This window comes from Siphateles boraxobius, unplaced genomic scaffold (genome assembly GCF_051911475.1).
Source record: "Siphateles boraxobius isolate OS27281-9 unplaced genomic scaffold, OSU_SipBor_1 26, whole genome shotgun sequence".
Taxonomy (NCBI): Eukaryota; Metazoa; Chordata; class Actinopteri; order Cypriniformes; family Leuciscidae; genus Siphateles; species Siphateles boraxobius.
Window position 1 is genome coordinate 26,641,791 of NW_027508876.1, and position 5,710 is coordinate 26,647,500.

General features: G+C 37.9%; 1 protein-coding gene across 1 annotated transcript in view; it reads left to right on the forward strand.

The window, feature by feature from the left end:
- Nucleotides 1-378: 378 nt before the first annotated feature.
- st18 (ST18 C2H2C-type zinc finger transcription factor) overlaps nucleotides 379-5,710 on the forward strand; it is a 47,547-nt gene continuing 42,215 nt past the window's right edge. Inside the window, exon 1 of the mRNA XM_077245196.1 lies at nucleotides 379-486. The gene's annotated coding sequence lies outside the window, so the exon portion shown is untranslated. The remainder of the gene's footprint in view (nucleotides 487-5,710) is intronic.

A 5,710-nucleotide genomic window follows, 5' to 3' on the forward strand; every position in this document is an offset into this window, starting at 1 on the left:
AAAGGGGGGTGTTTGGAAGGACATATGCCCAAACCCCCATCACAACAATATATGCGTGAAAGTTTAGCTTTTTAAGGGACGCAATTCAACGCAAACACGCACCTGCATGCACATGTTAGGAAGAGCAGGATAAATCAGTGTGTGCATGTGGAGAGAGAAAAAACTGTCTGTTCCTCCCCTCCGTGCACCGGTTTTATGTTTTGCGGATGTGGGAGTGGAGTGAAGTGTGTGTGTGTGTGTGTGTGTGTGTGTGGTAGTGGAGGGGTTGCTGTTGATGTGCAAATGTGCATCATATTGAGAGCTTGTGAATAGGGAGGTGTGACGTAGAAAGAGAGCAGAACGCAGGTGCTTATCTCGGGGCTGTCACAGACATAGTGTGTCATATTCCTGGGGACTACCTATCAAAAGCTACCGGCTCCAGCGCTAGAGCATCAGCCGAGCAGGGACCACACAATTCGCAGCTAACTTTCAGCAGGAGTCAAGTAGGTTGGTGCTACGCTCGTTTTTTTCATTTATTTTTTTATGTGACAGTAGCTGTAGCCGTCTGTGGTCGGTGTTTGGGTATCAAATGGAGCTGTTTGTCTTTGAACTGACAGGATGTGTTGCTGTTGACAGCTTAGTACAAAAGAAAAGTTTTGAAAGGGAATTAGAATTTAGAATTGGAACATTTACTTAATCTTTTATTTAATAAAATATATGTTTCTTTAATTTATTGTTTTAAAAAGTAAAATACAGATTTTTTTTTCTCTAGCTTTTGTTGTGTTTTTTATTTATTTTTTACTTTTTTGAGATTAGCTTTATTGTTCGCTGAAAGCGACTTCTGTTCGCTCTAGGATTCAGAGGGCGCAAGGGCAGATTAGACAGCTCAAACTGTGTATTTGTAGAAGAATGACCTATTTTTAATCACACAGATAACAGTAGATGTTGTCTACCTAAATGAAAGTCCCTGTGCGTGTGCTGGAGGGTTTAAGCGAGTCTTAGACGTGTTAGCATTGTGTGTTAGCACAAAGCTTGGGCTTTCGGTACAGCAGCTGAGCACACACAGCCCTTCCTGTCTTTCATCTCAAACTTTCAGGCTTCGGGCTGCGTTAACACTGCTTTCTATCCTGCTGTCTTTAGGTCATACGGCATTTGGTTTCGGTTTGGTTTTTAGCAGTTGCCACCTGGAAAGCAAGCTCTGATCTGTGTTCATGTGGCGTCATGGATAAAACAGACTTAAGCATTGTGTTTTTGTCAGAGGGTTTACGTTTGAAACTTTTAGATGAGCTAAAACTGGATGTGTGCATGAAGGAAATCATTTCATTCTTAGAAATGAACAGTGTTTATGTTGTGCATCATTGCAATGGCATTTTATGAAGCAGTTCTTTTAGTACACTTTAACTTCACATGTGAGCTGAATTTTCTAAATTGAAATGTAATTCTGGAGTCACTGCCATGTCAACAGGTTAAATTTCTATTGATATTTTTCATAGCTGTTTATATACACTTTCAATACAATAACTTTTTCTCAGGCCAGAAATATTTATTACTTAAAACACTTAGTGAATGTTTTGTTATATAAAATGAGTCAAAGTATTTTTAACAAATGAATCATCATATTACCACACTGTGGTTATTACATTGATTTGTATGCAGTTTTGTACTGTAGTATGTTAAGGCAATCTTCATAAAATAATATTTGAATGAAAATGCCAGTATTTTGTTAATCTAAAAGAACATTTAACTAAAAGGTACAGTAGTTTTGTTTGTTTAAATCCAAAATCCCGAATAAATCGGATTACACGCATCACCTTTTATTATTTAACTATTCGTTTTGTCATGCACCACTACTACTAAAGCAAAGTCAACAGAACTGTGTAACTTAAGCAAGCTGAATGGTGTCTTATCTTGTACTGTCAGGCTCATTACAGGAGCGCAACAGTTTCATCCAGTTGTGTGAGAGATCAGGGAACTGTCCATGGTGCTGCTCAGGAAACTGGTGCTGAACAGATCCTCTCTTCCTCACAAACCGGCCTCGGCTTTGTTGAAGGTCATCTGGGTTCGGCTTTAACCTTCATGACCTTTTGACCTGCTCGTTTATGCCTACTCAGCTGTTAGAAAACATCAAACCACGAGTAAAACTCCCAGTTCAATTTAAATTGACACTTCGGTTCAGTTTCGTAACGCTAAACATCAACACGCTGCCATTTGCATGCCATTTTAGCCCAATAAATCAAGAGATACGACACCAAAACGTTCACATGGTAATTGTGTACCCGTGTAACATCTTGTTACCTGTGTTTTTTTTCCTGAACCCCTTGCACAAAGCCATCCATGCACAAACTTCACTTGGTTAATCCAGGCAAATGAATTTTGTGGGTTTAATTCAACAAGGTTTAAAAAATGTTCCATCTGCTGTGGAGCAGCTGGTGATAGACTGAATGTAATTAATTACTTAACTTTTGAACAGTAGTCCAGGAAAACAGAGCGCTGTGTGTGTGTGTGTGTGTGTGTGTGTGTGTTGGAGAAATGCAAGTGAAATCAGGAGCATGGCAGGAACATTACACACAATAGAGCAACGTTTGATTTTTAGCACCGACCATTTGATGCGATGACTCCAGAATTATATTCGCAATTAACTGAAAATGTCCAAATGAAAACAAAAGCCACTGAATCCTCTCCATCTGATTGGCTTAAGCGTTTGTGAGAGATTTAAGCGATGCATCAAATGTTTCTTTGAATCTGTAGGCAGATATCTTTCATATGACAGATAACCGAATGTGATTGTGCGAACTGGAAAAAAAAAAAAAATCCAGCATGAAGATCAATTTGTACTCAGGCAAAAATAGAAGCAAGTAAAAAAGTAAAGCAGGAAAAGGCAGTGAGCCATGTTGTGTAATTAAAATTACATGGGCCTTTTTTGACACTTTTTTTCCCTCTGAATATATTTCAGCATCTACCTTGATAGCAGTGTTACCTCATTGGCTGCGGGTGTGTTTGTTGGCCTAACTATAAAGGATCTGCCTGCACCCTTGTGGGTTGGGAAGAATTAGGATTTATGAATTTATTTCCTCTGTTGTATTGTTTAAACAGCTTTGGTTCAGTTTTGATCCTTTCCTATGCCTTTGAGGCTGTTCCATGGTGTCAGCTGTTGACTGATAGTAAGAGAACTGCCGCACAGTATGAATGAAAGAGAAGTAGCGGTTGGTAAACACTGATAAGGGATAAATAGAAAGCGGTCAGGCAGAGATAGTTCAGTGGGAGCCCAGATTGTGTGCGGTCTGGTAAAATGAGATTCTAAGCCTGTCCTTTTTTATTCCCCCCCCCCTTTAACCACACCATCCACCACCCCTTCACCACACACACACACACACACACACACACACACACACACACACACACACACACACACACACACACACACACACACACACACACACACACACACACACACACACACACACACACACACACACACACACACACACACACCATCCACCACCCCTCCGGATTGCGTTTGTCTGGAAAATCTCCAGTGACCTCGCTCGGCAAGTCCTAGGCTTTAGAAATCTTTCTTTTTTTTTAATGGTGTGTGTGTGTGTGTCTCTGTTTGTTTTGTCTACTGACATGGGTCAAGTTAGCCAATAGACATGTCCCTGCTGATTATGGACAGCTGCCACTGGTGTGAGTCCCACCTTAATGCATTTTACATGGAATTATGAGTAGAAAGACAATTTTGGAGTCAGAAGGACACAACAGTCTGTGTAACGTTACCAAACGTCACTCTGATATTAAAACACATTTCTTTTTGTTTTCAAGAGCGATATTGGCATTTTTAGCATTGTTTTCCCCCAAAACACTGTATTAATTGAAGTAACAGTATATGTTTTTTTTAGTCATGGTCCTAGTAGAAATATTAAGGAAACAATGCATTCTATATCTTTATTATTTTCCCCCAAAACTTTGGAGTATTAATAATAAAACTAATTGTACCTTATTTCAGCATGTTCACAGTAGAAAATTAAGTAAATATTTTTTATAAAAATATATCAATCAGAATTTTTTCATTAATAGTGTTACACTTTATATTTACATCGCTTTGATTTTTAAACACGTTTCTTTTTGTTTTGAAGAGTGCACTCTTTATAATTTTTTGATAACGAAAAAATAGCACAATTTCTATTATTTTTTAGTCATTGTCACAGCATAAATAAAGTGATTAAAGAAATACAAATCCAAAAGATTTTTTTATATTTAATTATTACTTTGATATGCTTTATGTACTTGTTTTATGTTTAAAAATTGTATTCATATTTAAATAGAATATTTATGCTAATTTTACACTGCATATTATCCTAATTTTGCATCTTTTGTAACTATTAATAAATACTAACATTTAAATATTATGAAATTTGCTATATTCATTTATGTTCAATATGTTAACCCACAAACTGATGTTTTATTTAGGCTCATATATGAAAGCATTCAGAACTTTATTTATTAATTTATTTTTTGACCTTTGCTTTGCTTTTTTTTTAATCCATCTTTTATGAGATTAGACAGTCCTTCATAAGTTATACCTTGAGGGTCACCATGTGGTATATATTTATACTGAAAATAGTTCAGCCCATTGTGCGTCGCTGCCTAATGAGATTGGTGGTTAAATGAATGACACAAAGGCTGAAGGGGGGCGAGTCGGGGGGATAGAGACCCAAAGCACTCGCTTTCCCCTCTCGCCACGCGACACAACAGCAAGACACGGCGTAACCCCGACCCCACCTCCTCTGCTCTCCACTAACAACACCTTTCATGTCGCTGTGAAAAGCTCGCGTGGATGTGGTAAGTCAGGTGGCCCTTCACTGCCCCGCTGACTGTGTTTGTGTCCGTCTGTGTTTGTTAAGAGAAGGAGAGGTGGGTTGGGGGTGAGAAAGATGCTTGGCTGGATGGAGGGCTTGATCTGTGTAATGCATCAAGACAAGTGCAGTGCTTTTTGTGCGCTGTCATTTCCAGGGTCGTGTTTGAGAGGGCTGATGCTCCTGGAAGCATGTTTCAGAGTCAGAGTTGAGACTCTTCTTTAGATAAAACTCTTCACTGTAATTAATACATTGTTTGTCTTTCCGTGTGCACGCTTTACTTTTGTGTTCGCCTCAATGTTCTCATCTTTGGCTGTGAAGCTTGTTCATTTGGGAACTAGTAGTTTTTGTTTAGTTGTGCTTTGGGAAGCGTGGCTTTTGATCATATGCATGGCAAGTTGACACATGTTAAACTAAAGTAGGTTCTTCCAAGATGCAAGTCAAAAGCCAGATTTGGTGGACTTTACGCTACATGGTTAACTGATTATTTCAGGATGACTGTTGAATCAGAGGGTCAATTGATTTTTTCCTCAAAGTTTGCTTCCGCACAGTTGCTTTTAATAATGTGGTGTAAGTAAATAATAATAAAACAGATATTTCATGTCTACCATTTTTTGATTTTTTAAAATTTGTGTAATATAGTTATTTTTAATATTTCTTTTTGTTATAATATAAAATAGCGATTTTAGTTTCCCTCAAATTTGGCATAACATTTAGAAATAGCGTAAATGCAAAAATATTGAAAATTAATATTTTATAGTTTGCGACATGGCTTGTTATTTTTTAAATAAGTTTGTGGTTCAGATGTAATGCACACACACACACACACACTCAATGTAATATCTAAAGTTGTGGTCAATCACAATCTGATAAAAGCA